The sequence below is a fragment of the Camelus bactrianus genome, chromosome 2, assembly GCF_048773025.1.
Source record: "Camelus bactrianus isolate YW-2024 breed Bactrian camel chromosome 2, ASM4877302v1, whole genome shotgun sequence".
Taxonomy (NCBI): domain Eukaryota; kingdom Metazoa; phylum Chordata; class Mammalia; order Artiodactyla; family Camelidae; genus Camelus; species Camelus bactrianus.
Genome location: NC_133540.1, coordinates 99,806,699 through 99,825,245, shown reverse-complemented (window position 1 = coordinate 99,825,245; position 18,547 = coordinate 99,806,699). Strand labels below are relative to the sequence as shown.

Here is an 18,547-nt window from a genome sequence, read left to right as displayed (position 1 = left end):
AGATTTTACATTTTAAAATTTCTCACTTTAATAATTTAAAATTTAAACTCAAAGAAAATAGTAGCAGAATAATGTTCTGACACACAAGCCAAAATTTTGTATTAACTCAATGTATCTCTTTGGACTATATTAGACAATTCTGTAGAAAGCACAAAATAAAGACAGATGAATTGACTAATTCTTTTCATTTATATAACAATTAACATATAGCATTTGGTATGTTCTAATTTCTATTCTAAGTACTTTATGAATATTAAATAATTTAATCTTCACAGAGACCCTACGAAGTAGATACTATTATTATTTACATCTTACAGATGCGGTGAAGGTCACATGATAAGTTCAAGATTTGAAAGTAAACATAGTCTCCCTGAAGTCTTTGCTTTAAGTCTCTGTGCCACACTGCTTCCCAACATAATAGCTGAACAAAACCCTACATTCCATGTATGTATGTATATGCGTGACTGGGACATTGTGCTGTACACCAGAAATTGACACATTGTAACTGATGGTATTTCAATTTTTAAAAAACCTACATTCCAAATATACAGAATTTTTATTACTTTTTATATGTCTGCAGAACATTTACAGAGACTGATCATGTAGCTGGCTACAAAGAAACTTCAGCAAATTCAAATAAAGATTTTATATCTTACATTATCTGATCCTAATTTAATGAATAAGAAAAAAAATTATTAAAAGAGGACCGAAAATAATCTACCTAAAAATTAAGAAATACTTAGAAAATATTTGGCTCAAAGAAGAAATCAAAACGAATATTACTGATCATCTTGAAAGCTATGAAAAGGAAAACTTTATCATATACTCTTCTAAGACTCTGTGAAATTGTACCAGAAGAATTTTATAGCCAAAAGCTTTCCTTGTGAAAGAATGAAGATGAGAAGAAACTAAATCCACATTAAGAAATTAGAAAAAGAACAATAAAAGATGGACTAATAAAGGTAAAAGCTGAAGTTAATGAAATAGAAAGAAAAAATAGAACATATAAGTTTTAAATATTGTTACATTAAAAATCTATACATTTGATAGACAACTCAATTTTTAAAAAGGAAAAAAAGCAAAATTGTAAAAAAACAGGAAGTAGAAAGAACAGATATTAAAATGACTAAAAGTAGTAAAGGAGAATATAATATGAAACTTTATGGTAACAAATTTGAAAACTGGAAAAAACATTGGAAAAGATGAGGAAAAATGATCTATTTTTGCAGATGATATGACCGTAAACCTAGAAAACCCAAAGGAATCTGGTAAAAATCTAGAATTAAAAAGGGAATTTTGGAAAGTAGATGGATCCAAAAATATGCAAAAAAAATCATTAACTTTTCTCTACTCCAGCAATAAGAATAGGAATGGAAAAAAATCATTTAAAATAATGAAAAAGAGACCCCTATGGAATACTTAAAGATAGATATAATAAAAAAGGAAATAACAAAATCATACTAAAGTATGTAAAAGGAGAAATGAAGAAATGGAAAGAGGTTCCATATTCTTGGATGAGAAGACAGAATGCCATCAAAATATTAAATTGCCTCAAACTGTGTATGTAGTTCACTAAAACTCACAAGAAGGGGCTGTTTTGGTGTGTTTTGGCAATTGGATAAAGTGATCTTAAAGTTTCTAGAAAAAGATTAAAACTGAAGAAAAGATAAGTAATTTTAGAAAAATAAACCTGGGGCATGGACTTCCTCACCAGTTATTAGAACTCTGTATAAAGCCATGATATTCAAATCAGTACTTTATTCAATCTGAGTTTTATTGCACATCCAAGGGTACAGTATAAATATTATGAGTGAAAATATAAAGTTAAAGCAAAGCTCTTGCAGGAAAATCTAGTCGATTATACGTACTATATTTTGCAGGAAAACTTTCTTGATCACAAACTAAGAAGTCAAAAGCTATGAGAGAAAAGATAGGCATATTTAGCTCTAAACACCATAACTTTTAAGGCAAAGATATCATAAAAATATCATTGACCGTAGTAGGTTTGCAGAAATATATAATGCAGATAACATTTAATTTTTATAATATACAAATATTTCTTATAATTTGACAAGGGAAACAAGAACAAACCAGTAGGAAAATGGGCAAAGATACAAATGTACAATTCATAGAAAAGCAATCCAAGTGGCCAAGAAACATGGAAAGATCCTCAAATTCACCTAAAGTGAGGGGAATGCAAATTAACACTGAGATATCATTGTATACTTACCAGATTATCTAAAATTTTAAAGATCTGTAACACTTCTTGCTGGCAGGGTTGTAGAAAAGGGATCACTTTCACGGACGAAATGAGAAATGCTACAGCCTCTTGGGGAAGCAATATGGTGATATCTACTAAAATTTAAAATATATATCCTCTTTGGGCCAGCAGTCTTGTCCCTGGGAGTCTCTCCAACAGAAATAAAGTCACCAGAACATAAGGATTCATCTAAAGTGGTCTTTTTGGAAGGAGGGAGTTGTTTTGTTTTGTTCTGTTTTTCAACTTGTCTGTGAAAGCTATGACGTGTTACCAGCAAGAGAAGAATGGCTGAATAAATTATGGCAATGCTGTACAATGGAACAATACAGATGTTAGGAAGAATGACAGTCATGCTGATTGACAGGAGGAATCTCAGAAAGTATTGTTGACTGAGTAAAGCACAATGCAGAAAATAAAAGGTAATATGGTTCTATTTCTGTAAAACAATGATCAGAAAGCGCCCGTGTGTGTATGTGTGTGTGCCTCTTCATATGATTATACAGCCATGGGTAACAACAGGAGAGATACATATTAGGTTATTAATATGGGTCATCTGGTTAGGTGGGTGGGTTGGGAATTGCTGTGTGTAAGAGTAGAGATGAGGCCAAGCCTATAAAAAAGGAAAATAAACAACAAGACCACCCACCCATGACCACACACATGTACGTATGCTTAAATCGATCACATACATGCATTTGTGAAAGATGAATGACTGTGTGCTGTGCAAATATAAAGAGCTCACCCGGCCAGTTCGAGGGACCCAGTCTCCCAAATAACTGCTTCCTTTCTAGGAAAATCTCCTGTTCCACTGGTACTCCTGCACCAACACATTCTCCAGGGAGGAATTTCTGATTCTGAGATTCTTGTTCTTAATTCTAAGACCACCCGTCCCACGGCAGAGTGTTTCATCTCAGAAATAGCACTCAGGAAGGCTCCACATCCTTCTGGAAATGGATATCCTTTGTCCGTCCTTGCCCATACTTCCTTCTGTGAAATGACTCCCAGGTTCATCTTTCTAAATAAAGCAAATCATGTCATTCTGGGTGGATTCTCTTGGGTTGTAGGGCCATGGTCCTTCTCTGTCTGCAACAGAGAAGACGGAAGGTGAAAGTACCTAGAAAATGACCTATTGCTATTTAGATCATAAGTCCTAGAACTTTGAATTTGTCCAAACTGTGAGCTTTTCTTCAGGATCAAATATGAGGTAAAATATAAGAAGCCAAGAAAACTAACTTCAGATACCATTCATCAGCCCACGCTGTTTACTGCTCATGAGTCCCTCGCCCCCTTGGTGTTTACAGAATGTTTACTAGTTTTACATTCCATGCTCACATCTGTCGCCTCCCTCCACCCCCTTGTGGTGGAGCAATTTCCTTCACTTCAAAGGAAGCTCCAGGTGCAGGGAGGACCCAAGGGGTGTGGCTTGGCCTCAGAATCTGGCTCCTCTTCTTAACGAAACATGTCCTCTCTTCATCTTATCCCAAAATGATTTTGGAGTTATTCCTAAATTCACTCATCTGTGCTTGAACCCTGAGAGTGAGAAAGAAATGTCGTTTTCCTTTTTCCTTAAGTCATTGACCCTAATTTTGTCATGACACTTCAAACCGATTAAATGTAGAAACAGGAGGGATGATTGGACATGCCACTCAACAGAACATGACACAATTTAAAGGGAGGTGAATGGGCTGTGAGATTAGTTTTAAGCCATTAACCTTTGGAGTGGGTTGTTATGCCAAAGTAGTTAACGGATGCTGTGTCCAACCCCTTTGCAATGGAATATGCTTCTCCCAACAAGAATTATGGACTACTTCTCCACCCCTGTGGATCTGCCTGGGCTGGCCTTGGGATGCTGTGGGAGTTCCACAGCCTCGTCATTCCACTCTTGCCCTCTTGGAACCCTGAGATGGCCATGCTGTAGAGAAGCCCAGGCTAGCCTTCTGGTGAATGAGAGGCCTTAGGAAAAGACCTCTCACCAATGGCTCCCAGACACCATTGTGAGGGACACCGTTTTGGACCTCAGCTGAAGGCAGCCTCACGAGGGATCCCAGGCAAAGCCCACAGAGGACTAGCTCAGCCAGCCCCCAGAATTATAAGAAATAATAAATGGCTGCTGGTTAGTCACTGTGTTTTGAAGTGGTTTATCATACAGCAAAGTTGATGAATATAGAGGCTTGGACATTTTAATTGTCTTTTTTTTTCCCCCTCTTTTCTAATTTGTTGTATATAATGAGGCTCCTTTAAATTTTTTTTCCCTAGAAATCTAGGAAAACACATTCTCCTCATGGACACAAATAACTTCTAAGTACCATACATTTAAAAGTCCTTGGAGATAGACGATTGCAAAGGCCGGCACTAGACCTTAGGTCTTTTCTTCAGTCCCTGTACCCAGGTCAGCACCGAATAGCCAGTGGGAGGTCAGCATGTGTTGACTGAATTAAGTGTCTCATGGGACCCCGGTTGCTGCTTTCATCTCATTTTTCTTAGTACTTGCATGTGTCACAAAATGAATGGTGATTCGCGGTTGATTTGGCTTACCTGGCCAGCTCTACAGATGTTCCCTTGTTGCCTCACTTTTCCACATAGAAAGCTCTCTCAAAGATCCCAGCCTGGAATGAGAGCCTCTCTCCAGCTGGAGGAGGACTGGGCTCACTGGCCAGGAGTGCACTGACTATAGTAATACCAGTGCAGGAGCTGCAGAAGCAGCCGGTAATGTTTATCGACACCTTATCAATATGCCAGTTATCACGCTATGCACTTTACACAAATTAACTAATGCAGTTTATTAGTTATTTATCATTTTCATAAGGAAACTGAGGTACCAATGGGCTGATTTACCTGCCCAAGCTAACACAGTTACACAGCTAAGAGCATTATCTCTTAGCAAACGCTCTGTCTCTTTGTGGCTAATTGTACAGTTACAGCTGAAAGGTTTAAACTGTGGAATATTAAACATAGTCATTCATAAAAGTGATCTAACAGAAATCACCTATTATATAATTCTATAATCTCCGAAACTATATACTACTGCACTTCTCATTAGTCAAGAAACAAGTATTACTGAAAGCATAACGTGTCCACGCTTATACACAGATATAAACTAATACAAAAAAAATGACATCATGTAAGAATCTTGTCTCTAAAGGTATTTATGCTATTTTGAAGAGAAAAGACTTACACGATAAAATGACCAAAGAGTCAAGACAAGACACAATTTTAAAAAGACAAAAGAGCAAAGGAGTTCTGAGACCTCACCTCTTGCAGGGAAGACTCTGAGTCATATTTCAAATCTCCCTTTCTTCTTGAAGCAAAACCCCAGCTTTCATGTTTGGATGTCACGGCACTAAATGATGGTTCCATAGGCCAGACTAACCTGGGTTAGCAACTAGAATAATCCCCAGAAAAGAAAATTTACTTTGGGATTTAAGATGATCAAAACTGATTACTTTTCAAGAGGCTTAGAAACCCAGAGCTGTAAACACAGCTGGGGAAACACTTGAATGTGGGTTCATAAAAACTCCAGTGAATAATCCATCCTTCTGCCTTATGACGTGGACACAACACCACATACATGAGCCTATGGGGAAGCAGTAAATATTTTTATACAACCTTGCTGGTGAAAAGAAAAGAAAAATGTATAGAGACATGCCCACCCACATCTCTGATCTATGTAATGTAAATATCTTTCTTGTTTTATTGAAGTAAAGGCTAAAGGATTACATTCAGCCCAGCCACTAAATTGTAACACAGGGATGTTATAGCCAAAGCTATAAAAATTGGATTTATCTTCTCAAAATTTAGAGTGCCAATGGAATTATTTTTATCTGATGAAAAGTAACTCTCCTATTATTTTTTGACCAATAGTTAATAGAATTGGGGCTAATTTTCTCTATACAGAATAATTTTGACCTGTCAAGACCTTTCTGTACTCGAAAGGATAGATATCTTTATATTAACAATGATTAGATCTGATAGTGCGATTAAGAGTGTTAGTTATTTACTTCTCTTTGCTTTTTGTTGTTTTCAAAAAATTTCAAAATAGCATATATTGTTTTTATAATAAAAAGATTATACAATTTTTAAAAAGCAATTAATCTACTTAACTTCTTACTGGTAGACATTCCTATACTATTTAAATAATTTGCCCTTAACTATTTTGCGTACTAAATAAATCTTGTCTTCAGGTCGTGGGAAAACAATTTTCCCTTCTAGGAGAATTCTTATGATCAATTTTCACTGGTCTCTAGAAATTTATGTCAAGGCTAAGAAAACTTTGACACAGGACTTGAGTCTTGGAAAAAAATTACTGTAAGGAGGAAAAAACTTATGCCTTAAAAATTTCTTTTTCAGATGACTTGCTGTGTAGTTCATTAGCAAGAGACACAAAAAGTACTTTCTTAAATAATAATGGTCCAGAACTTTGCTCTTTGAGATAACAAGGCTCTGTTTTTGCAGGTGGCCTTCTCCTCAAAGAACAAAAACTGGAAACATCCATTGAATTGCCCTGTTTACATGTGTTGAGTCATGCTAATGGAACAGAGCTAATCAAACCTTCGCTACAAAGCCCTTTATGTAAAGGAGAAGGACCAGCCTCAGATTCACTAACCCCAGATGCACAACGTTCATGTGTCTCTACAAAGACACTAACCTACCAAGGAGGATCTCAGAGGCAGAGCTGGCCAATAGAAGGATCATGCGAACCACATACAGAATTTTTTATTTTCTAGTGGCCACATTTTTTAAAGCAAAAATCAACAGGTATGTTAATTTTAATATTATGTTTTATTTAACTAAATATATCCCCAAATAATATTTTAATGTTAAAAATGTATTTAGATAATGAACATTCTTTTTTTAACTGTCTTTGAGTCCAGTGTCTATTTCACACTTATAGCACAGTTCAAGTTGGACTGGCTACATTTCAAGAGCTCAAGAGCCACGCGTGGCTAGTGGCTACCTTACTGGATGGTGCAGTTCTAAGATAAACATGTTATTCTCTCCAAGTAGGATTATAGGTTCTTAAATTTTTTGTTTTACTTTAAGATATAATTCACACACTATAAAATTTATCCTCTTAAGCATATAATTCCGTGGTTTTTAGTATCTTCACAAGACTGTGCATCACCGCGCTCTATCACCAATATCTAATTCCAGAACATTTTCATCATCCCCAAAGAAATGCCATGCCATTATCAGTCACTCCCCATTCCCTTCTTTCCCCAGCCCTGGTGACCACTAAGCTGCGTTCTGTCTCTCTGGACATTTGATGTAAATGGACTCATACCATATGTGGCCTTCTGCATCAGACTTCTTTCACTTAGCATAATGTTTTCAAGTTTTATCCATGTTGTAGCATGAATTAATGTTTCACTCCTTTTTATGGTTGAATGTTAGCCCACCGTACACATATAGACCACGTTTTGTTTAGGTGTTCATCAACTGATAGGACATTGGGTTCTTTTCATATTTTGGCTACTAGTAATGAACGATGTTGTCATGAACATCCATGTAAACATTTCTGTGAAAATATATGTTTTCAGTTCTACTAGGTATATACCCAGGAATGAAATTGCTGGGTCACATGGTAACTCTGTGTTGAACTTTTTAAGGAACTGCCAAACTGTTTTCCCAAGTGGTTGCACCATTTTACGCTTCCACCAGCAGTGTATGAAGGTTCCAATTCCACCAACATTTGTTATTGTCTGTCTTTTTTATTATAATCATCCCAACGGGTGTGAAGCATACATTTTTTAACAAACATGAGTCAATGTTTTAAAGATTAAAAAATATTAAAACTGTGGTTACAAAAATGCAACTGGGGCTATGACATTCCTACAGATTTAAAAGATTAGGGATTCAGCTCATATTTGTCAAACTGACTTATAAAGAAACATATTGCAGCTTTGCTAAAAAGCTGTTTTAGTCTCTCTGTGCCATCAGCAAGTGAGGTGAGCTCCTTTAGCAATAACCGTTAGTACTTATTGGCAATTCCCGATGGTTTTATATCTATTAGCTCATTGGATCCTCATATTGGCCCTTGGGGGTAGGTGCTGTAATTACCATTTTCATTTTGTGGATGAACACTCTGAGGCCTGGAGAGGTTAAATAATCTGCCTGAGATTCCACAGCTTAGGGTCCATGCTTTTAAGCCATTAACTTCCTCTATCTCATAACACTACTTGGTAGGAAGCAATCAGTGGTCTCCTCTAGACCAATGGTTCTCAAAGTGTGGTCCCCAGACCACTTGCATCTGCATCACCTGTAAGCATGTTTGCAACGCGAACTCTCAGGCTCCACTCCAGACTTACCGAATCACAAACGCTGAGGGTGGGGTGCAGCAATCTCTGCTTTAATAAGCCCTGTGATTCTGATGCATGTGAACATTTGAAAACCACTGATCTAGAGCAAGAACGTCGTATGTTCACAGTTTATGGACAAATCCCAACGGGTCAGATACAGTGGTAGGGGTTAGGTACACTCAGTCTGAGGATTCAACGCTGAAAAGGATTGTCCTTCCAGTGCTTAGTAAGAGAACTTGATAAATGGGTGAATCAGTGTTACCTTATAGGGCAACTGGCTCTAAATGAAGGTATGCACTTGACATTCCATCCAGGGAAGCGTGAGAAAGCTTCCTGCAGGAAATGTCTTTTGAGCTTCCAATAAACTTAGAAAGCCAACGTCAGTTTCAGGTTATTCAAGTATATTTCTTACTCCTGTTACTTTCAGGAGAGACTCCAAATTCTATAACGTGACCTTCAAAACACTTTACTAACTGACTCCTAGCTGATCCACCCTGCAACTCCTTGCTACTCAAAGAGCCACAGGACACAGTGACATCATCTGGGAACTCGTCAGCAGTGCAGAATTTTAGAGCTCTTTCCTGACCTACAGAATCAGAATCTGTAGTTGAACAAGAACCCCAAGTGATTTGCATGCATATTAAAGTTTCAGAAGCACAGCTCTAGCTACTATGGAGGACTGAGCCAAATTATATCCTCCAAAAATTATATCCTCTGTAGCACCCTCTCTCTGTCCAGAATCCCCTTCCCTCTTTAGGCTCCTCTGAACCCTCCAGAGAAGGTGGACATCCTTTCATGACAGCACTCGGACTGCAGGTTGTTTATGTACCTATCAGTCTTCAGTACTAGATTGTGAGCTTCTCAAGGGCAGAGAGATCATTATATTTTCCTGTTATTTGTGGGGATTCTGGCCCTACTTGCTTCCTTGCATGTAATGGTGCCTAGTCAATGTTCGTTTGATGGAACAACATGTGGATCAATGAGATGTGCCAAATCCACCCAAGTGTAGGTACCACATCTTGGGTGGATTTGACCTCAGGACTCACTCCCTTCTGCCACAGTCACATGATTCTGGTCAGTTGTCTAGTTTACTAGCATCAGAGAGAACCAGACAGGGCAACAGGAGACTGGGCAGTGGCTAAGGGTTAAAAAAGAAAATCTAGTTTAAACTTTTGAAAAGACCATATTATGTTTTCTTATTATATTTTAATTTACCAGATCCTACCTCAAAAGACAGAAGCTAGGGCATGACATGAAGTCAGCTCTGGGTTGAGAGCTGAGTTCTGAATACAGTGCTGATATGGGGTGAGTTACTTTGGTAATTTCATCTCATCTCCCTGGGCTCTGTCTCCTTGTTAGTAAGTGAGGGAGTTGGACTAAGCAATCTCCTGAGTCTTCCCTCACCCACCACAAGTTGCTTTAAACATTAAAATTCTAATATTTGTTAGATATTAATATAATCTGATGTAGACAACTTTGGGAAATTGAGGTTTTATTTGAACAGGGCTCTGGAGGATAGTAAGTTTTCAAAATCTCTTTCATAGGCAAGTTACACTAAAGTTATAAGTTTCCTCTAGTTACCTAGACATTTACAAAAAATTAAATTTATTTATTTTGGATTTGGGGAGGATAGGGAAGTAATTAGATTTATTGATTGATTTATTATTATTATTACTTTTTAAATGAAGGTACTGGGGATTGAACCCAGGACTCGTGCATGCTAAGCACACCCTCTGCCACTGAGCTATACCCTCCCCTGCCTAGATATTTTAAAAAGCATGATTTATTGTATTTTCAGTTTTTCACAAGTAGGAAACTATTGAGTGGAACCTGCTTCAGAAAGATGTGGGCATGTCGTAAGCCAGGAAGAGCGGATTTTGATCAAGAACGTTGGCATTTGCAATAAATCCAACTTTGTTCTGAGTGATTAAGTTCTTTAGAAAACCCATTGACGTTTCAAAGAGTGCGTAGATTAGAAAATGCTGACAATTTTCGAAACACTAGCCTTGCATGTTAATGCCCCGGTGTCGTGGGAGTAAACAGTAAGGCGCTGTTGGCACACACTGGGCCGCTCTCACACATGGAGACGCCAACCTGGCCAGCCCGGACACACTACAGCGGTCCTTGTTCCTCCATCACTCCCCCACCCGACGGCTAGCAAAGGGCCATTATCTCTCATTCTGACATCTGAAGAGAAATCTGAATGCCAGGAAGGAAGTTTTCCAAATTGGTATAAAAACAAAATCCTCTTATTACAACAGGATACAGTAAAGAAAACAAAGCAGGAAGCTCACGAGAGGGAAAAGGTTTAAAAGTGTAAATGAAACATTTCTGAGAGAACCAAATACCCCTAACGCAGTGCAGTTACTTGTATTTACTGGGAAAAAACAGCACTGCTGGAGAGAGTACGTATTGGGCGGATGCGTATGTTGCTGGAAAGATCGCCCACCATTGTATATGTCACCAGCCTTGAAAATCTAACTCACGTTAACTGGAAGTCAATGGCCTTTTCTTTCACAATTTCATTTCTCTTAGAAGTAAAATATTATTCTTTGGGAGGGGAGTTCTCATGAGTTTTTTTCCAGAAGTGAATAGGATTGTACAAGAAAGGTGAAAACAGCTTGCCTTTTCATTACTCAGAGATTAGGGAAAACGTTGCATGGTGGTATTTAGTTATAAAGAGCCTCAATAACTTATCCCAGCTCAGGGCTGGAAGAGATTTCAAAATGGTCTTCTGATGTTACCACTCAGGGTCCATCACCCTGGACCGTGCACCCACGCAGCGCTGCATACACTGTGCGGCTACAATACATCCAGGTCAGCCGCTGTGACTTGCCTGGCTAAAATGAGGGCTAATATCATAGCCCTCACACCAGAAGATGGAAGGGGAAAGAGCTCTGACTCCATATAACATGAGTGAAGATGAGTCAAGAGCTTTCTTATGCTAACCATATGTGCTTCTCAGATATTTTTCAGGAGTATTATGACTAAATGGTAGGAGGAGAATTCTCCCTTGAAGTCCCATGGATGTGTTTTATTCTTGTGAGAGCTACAGAGAATCTGTAACTATTAAGAGATTTATGTGTAGTCCTCACTTAATCCTCACACAAACAACCTGACGAGGTGGGTCTATTATTGTCCCCAATTCACAGAAGAGGGAGCTGAAGTCTAGAAGAGTCTCACAGATTACCCAGGGTTGCTCAGCTAATGAGTAGCAAAACCAGAATTTAATCCCAGGTCTGTTGGCGCCTGGAGCTCAAGTTCTACGTTTTGAACTTCTTTTAGTTTAAATGACAACTTTTCACTGAAAGATCTATATACAGATAGTTACATCCTCAAAAGAATATAGGCTTTTCTGATCTCCAGATTACTTGGGTAACCTGTGCTCTTCACGCCGTCCTTTCTGCCTGCCTCTGAGAAGTGGGCTCTCAGTTCCTCCTTTTCTTGAGCGTCTTCAGCTCATCTTCGTTAACACACTCATGTTTCAGCTTCCCGAACAATTCTTTACTTGACTGTTTGTACCTTTTAATCACTATCCTGTTTCTCTCCTTTCCTCAACAAGTAGTGTCTTTTGCTGTGACTTCATGGCCCTCACTGCCTACCCTCCACTCTGCTGAACTTGCATCCTCACGGGCACGTATGATCTTTAACCACCAAGCCCAAAGGCCTTTCCTGGTTGTCCTTCACCTTGACCTTTCTGCGGTATTTGGCCCTGTGGACCATCCACTGCTTGGAGATCTGCATGCACTTTAGGAACACAAAAACTTATTAAATAATTGGCTAAATAAAATACTCAAACATTTTCTACAAATACAATGTATATACAGCTAAAGACCAGAAAAAATTTACATATAAACATCCTTGTTCATTTTTAAAGAATTCATAAAAAAAGGATTCTAGTTAGGGAAGCTGCCCAGCATTGAAGCAAGAGCCCTCTTTGGCAGACTAAATTCAACTGTTTTAAAAAAGATTTATATATTTTTGGTTAATATTTTTAAAAATTGTAGGCATATCATACATCAAAATTAACTCAAAATGGATCATTGGCATGGTTACTATGGTTAAAAATACTACATTGTATATTTGAAAGTTGCTAAAAAATTAGATCTTAAAAGTTCTTATTACAAGAAAAAAATTTCATAACTATGTGTGGTGATGGATGTTAACTTTTTCTGGGAATCATAAATATATACACATTTTTGTAATATATACATATATCAAATCATTATGTTTTATACCTAAAGCTAATGTTATATGTCAATTATACCTCAATTTAAAAAAAAGGATTATTGACTTAAATGCAAGAAGCTAAAACTCTTAGAAGAAAACATGAGTCAATCTCCATGAATTGACAATTGAATTAGGCAACAGTTTCTTAGATATAAAACATAAGAAAAAACAACATAAGAATAAGTAAGTTTGCCTTCATCAAAATTAAAATTTTTGTGCTTCAAAGGACACCATCAAGAAAATGAAAAGAGGACCCACGGAATGTGAGAAAATATTAGCAGATCGTGTATCAGGTAAAGAACTTGTCTTCAGAATATGTAAAGAACTCACCAGGCTCACCTCAAGTTCTGTGTTTGAGCAATAAAGTGGAAACAATAAAAAAAAAAAAGTATATAAAGAACTCTTACAACTCAACAACAAAAAGACAAACAAGCCAGTTAAAAACCGGGCAAATGATTTGAATAGATATTTCTCCAAAGAAGATACACAAATGGTCAATAAGTACATGAAAAGTTGCTCAACATCACAGTTATTAAGGAAATGCAAACCAAACCATGAGATACCACTCCATGCCCACTAGGATACCTGAAATAAAAAGTACAGACAACACAAATGCTGGCTTACAATGAGATATCACTTCACACTCACTAGGATGGTTATTATTAAAAAAAAAAAAAAAAACCAAACAGAAAATAATGTCAGGCCAGGATGTGGAGAAATTAGAACTCTTGTGCATTGCTGATGAGAATGTAAAATTGTGAAGCTACTGTGGAAAACAATAGTTCCTCAAAAAAAAAAACAAAAGCAAAAAAAACCAAAACCATAGAACTACCATATGATCCAGCAATTCCTCTTCTGGGTATATATCCAAAAGAACTGAAAGCACTGACTCAAACCTCAAACAGATATTTGTATATTCATGTTTAGAACAGCATTATTAACAATAGCAAAAAGGTTGAAGCAACCCAAGTAGCCATCAATGGATGAATGCATAAACAAAATAGTATACAGACATGCAATGGAATATTACTCAGCCTTAAAAAGGAAGGAAATTCTGACACAGGCTATGACATAGTTAAACCTTGAAGACACAACACTAAGTAAAATAAGCCAATCCCAAAAGGACAAATACTGTATGATTCCACTTATACGAGATACCAAGTGTAGTCAAATTCATAGACACAGAAAGTATAATAGTGGTTGCAAGGGGCTGAGGGAGAGAGGAATGGAAAGTTATTGTTTAGTGGGTACAGGGTTTCAGGTTGATTAAATGAAAAAGTTCTGGAGATGGTGATGGTTACACAATGAGTGAATGTACTTAATGCCACTAAACCGTACACTTAAAAATGGCAAAACAAAATAAAACCAAGCAAGCAAACAAACAAACAAAAAATGTTGGAAAACATTGCTGAGTTTGTAAAATGTGAGCAGCCACTTCTGAGTTTGGTAGTTCCTCAAAACGTTAAACCGAGATTCCTACGACCCAGCAATTCCACTCCTAGATATATTTATCCCTAAGAGAATTAAAAATATACATCTACACAAAATGTGTACATGAATGTTCATAGCAGCATTCTTTAGAATAGCCAAAAAATGGAAACAGCCCAAATTTTCATGAACTGATGAATGGATAAACAAAATGCAGTATATCCATGAAATGAAATACGATTTACCAATAAAAAAGAATGAAGTACTGATACATACCACCCATGGATGAACCTTGAAAACATGGTAAGTGAAAGAAACCAGATACAAAAGGCCACATATCATATGATTCCACTTTTGAAAAATATCCAACCAATGAACTTATCTGCAAAACAGAAACAGACTCACAGACATAATAAACAATCTTATGGTTACAGGGGGAATGATGGTGGGAAGGGATAAATTTGGGAGTTTAAGATTTGCAAATGTTAGCCACCATATATGAAAATAGATTATAAAAACCCCAAGTTTCTTCTGTATAGCACAGGGAACTATATTCAATATCTTGTAATAACATTTAATGAAAAAGAATATGAAAAGAAATACATGTATTTATATGCATGATGGGGACATTGTGCTGTACACCAGAAATTGACACATTGTAACTGACTGTACTTCAATAATAAATAAATAAATAAATACTTAAAAAAATAAAAGAAATGTCCAGGATTGGCAAATCCATAGAGACAGAAAATAGATTAGAAATTTTCAGGGGCTGAGCAGAGGTGGGGAGATGGAAAGGGACTGTGACGGGGTCTGGTTTTCATTTTGGGGTGATAAAGATGCTCTGAAATTTGAGTGTTGATAGTTACACAACCTTGTAAATGAATTGTACACTTTAAAAGGGTGAATTTTGTGGTGTCTGAATTATAACTCAATAAAGCTTTTTTAAAAGAAGAAAAAATAAATACGGGTTAGCTACCTGCAAGCTCGTGTTCATTTCCTCATTCATTCATTTATTGAGTCTCTGTGGAATATCCTTTGAGCAAGGGACTGTGTCAGATGCTGGGCATAAGAGCATTTTGAAAAGATCCTCTAACTTCAGCGTGGCAGCCAGATTGGAAGGGCACCAGAAGCCATATGGACAGCTGACAAAATGTGGAGTCAGCCAATACAGAGAAAACTCACATCACTGCTCAGACAAAAGTCATTTCCTTACATTCTTTTCACCACAGAGAGACAAACCAAGGAAGGGAAACAAGTTCTTCGGCTCTTTTGTGATCCAAAGAAAGTTCCGTGCTTCCTTAGGGGCTTCAGAAAAGAGCTTTACAATCATAAAAACTTGACTGTTAATTTTACTTTTGAAATCTAATAAAAAAAGGTACACCGTATGCCTGTCTTTGTTAAAAGTATAAAATGAAAAGTGAAGCCAGGAGTGTGGCCAAGTAGCCTGGATGACTGGACCTTCATTCCTCACACATCTTTGATGGAAAACACTGTGTGATGAGTGGTCAAGGATCCAAGGCCGGCTTGGGTGTACGGGAGGGGAGCACCACTTGCTCCAGCATAGCTCCTGCTTGTCCCCGTCAGCCTCACTGGCCCCAGGTACACTTACAGGTTTTCATGGGGCTGTGGCATGGGACAGTCAAAGCTTTGTGCCCAGCCTGTGTCTCTTAGAACAGTGGTGTCTTCATGGAGAAAGAAAGTTTAGCTAGTGTAATAAGACCCCCCTAGATGGTGAGAAGAGGACCGGGTTTGGAGCTGTCGATTACCTATGGGCCTCCCCATCCTCTTCACTCTCTCATCATAATCCTAGGTGGTACAGCATGGTCCTCAGGATGTGTTCATTATCCTTCCCAATGTGAACTGCTCATTAACATTTGTAAGAAAAGCCCAATTAAGTTTTGTTAAACTGATCCTAACAGAGCTGAGCAATCTTGTTGAAAGTTAAACTTACTTCCAAATAACTTAGATCGACTCTCACATTATTTCCATGAGAACTCCTACCGAGAGTAAGCTCTCGTGTGTAGAGGAACTCCATTACAGAAAACCAAGACAAGGTTTCTTGCTTTGAGTTGGTTTTTTGCTTTGACTCCAATCAAATGAAATAATCACAAACTGAATTCTCTCAACCTAAGGAAAATTTCAAACATTAAAAAAAAATCAAATACTTGTAGAATGTATGGAAGCAAAGTATTTTATTTCTCTTTTTTAAATGTGCTTTTGGATGTCAGTCTTGGGTTAGCATCCTTCTGAAGATGGATGCCACAATTTGCTCAAATGTCATTCTCTGAGCTTACTTGGAACCTGTTAAAATCTCCACTACCATAGCTGCCCCTCTGAAGCATCTAGAAGAGCTTTTTAAGGAGCCTGTGCCCTCCTCATTAGTCAGCCCTCCTTCTGCACTTCCCACAGGAGGATTCCAGGACAGATGCTCAGTGGGGGTGCTCAGCACTGGGTCAAGAGGACCTGGGGTTTACCTAATTCCGACTTCACAAGTCTCTGAGGGAAACAGCATTTAGGAAGCCACCAACAGAGAAGACTCCAACTTGAAGGCATTTTTCTTTAGTGCCTCTTCACGTTTTCACGTGGGAATGAAACTCAAGCTCACTAGGAACAGAATCATCTCAAAGATTTCTATTAGGCAAAGCTTGAAGGCAGCCATTCAGTTGGAAGGACAAGGTAAGTAAAGACATCTTGAAGCCAAGCCCATGTGGCAGGCGCACAGGTTTAGAATATTTGTTTGGGCTGAGGAGGGAGCTACTTGTGATGAAGGGATGGGGAAGCCCCACCTCCCCGCCTCCAGCCATCCCTAGGTGCGTCTACAAATGAAACAGGACTGGAAGCTGCTCCAGAAACCAGAATAATGGCTACAAGGTTCTTGCCACCAAAAAACAGACCAAGCTCATGCCGACTCTAGCAAAGGCGCAGAGTTTCAGCGCTAAGAGCTCATTCTGGCTCCTTCTGCTCTGTGTTGGCCCATCCTTTCAAATATGTCCCAGGCAGTGCCAAGTGTGGCTTCACTCCCAGATCTGGAAAGAAGGAATGTTGTAAAAGATGTGATGTGCCTTCCAAATGGCTCATCTGCCCACGGGCTGCAGCCCAGACCAAGGGTCTCTGAACCAGCAGCAAAGCTGTTTGCCCCACGGGTGTCACAGCAGAATTGAACCAGAGGTCAGGGACAGGCTCAGACCTGGGAGGTGGGAAAAGACACCCACTCCCCACGCCTGCTCAGTCTTTGGGGTGATCAGGGTGGTGGCGCTCAGTGTGTGCCTCTTCCCATCAGATTTCAGCTGGACAACACTGGGACCAACTCCCCTGGCTTGGATTAAGCCTTTTGTTTTACTTTGTTTTACATTACAGGTTTGATTTTTTTTAATGGATCATATCATTTTGAAAAAAGGAGGAAAAAAAAGATCCTCTCTATGTATCCATAATAAGGACCATAAATACATCTATTTTTCTTATTACTCCGAGGCACTGTTCCAGTGAAAAGCCAAAATCTACACAATATACAGACACTGGTTTTTTTTTTTGTTTGTTTGTTTGTTTTGGTTTTTTTTTTTGGGTTTTTTTTGTTTTTTTTTTTTTTTTTTTTTTTTTTTTACTATTATGCTTCATTGGTTGGTAGGGGGGAACCTTCAATCATCTTTGGGAAAATGAGTATTTTTCCACAAGAATAATTTCTCAGATAAAAAAGGGGAGGGGGTAACAGCACTGTGTGAGTTTTCTTTTTACCTGAGCTCTATCATATTCCAGGAGCCCTTGCTTAAAACAGAGGCTTTTAAATTAGTAACAAGGCACTGAAAAATCCTGTCACTCAGAACAGGATGCTTACACAGTCGATCCTCATCATTTGTGGATTCCATAGCTGTGGATTCCTCTGGTTACTGAAAGTCATTTGTAACCCCAAATTCAATGCTCGTGGCCCTTTTACACATGGACATGCTCAGATACATCTGCCTTCTTTCAGCAGCTCTCGTACTGTAAACAGGCATCCTTTTCATGGTCTATTTAGTGTCACAAATTTTTTTTTTTTGGCATTTTTGTGCTTTCCATTGGTGATTTCACTACTTACAGTGGCCCCCAAGCATCAGGCTGCAGTACGACAGGCCGTGATGTGCCTTGCAGAGGATGCGGGTGTGTCGGGTAAGTTACATTCAGGCTCGAGTTATGGTGCTGCTGGTCATGAGTTCAACGTGAATGAATCAACAATCTATACTAAAGAAGGTGTCTGTAAACAGAGACATGCATGAAAAAGGCTATTGCTGGGGTGCTGAAAATGTGTCCAGAAGCTTGCAGGAAGCTAACCCTGTATTTCTCCTGGGAGCAATGT

At 38.3% G+C, this 18,547-nt stretch overlaps 1 protein-coding gene across 7 annotated transcripts in view; it reads right to left on the bottom strand.

Annotated features, from left to right (window-relative positions):
• The window catches only part of LNX1 (ligand of numb-protein X 1), a 167,567-nt gene that overhangs the window by 129,147 nt on the left and 19,873 nt on the right, over positions 1-18,547 (bottom strand). The window contains exon 1 of one of the 7 annotated variants that reach the window (XM_074347823.1): positions 5,513-5,652. The exons of the other annotated variants lie outside the window; for them this stretch is intronic. The gene's annotated coding sequence lies outside the window, so the exon portion shown is untranslated. Of the gene's footprint in view, positions 1-5,512; positions 5,653-18,547 lie in introns of those variants that run through there. 7 annotated transcript variants of the gene reach the window in all.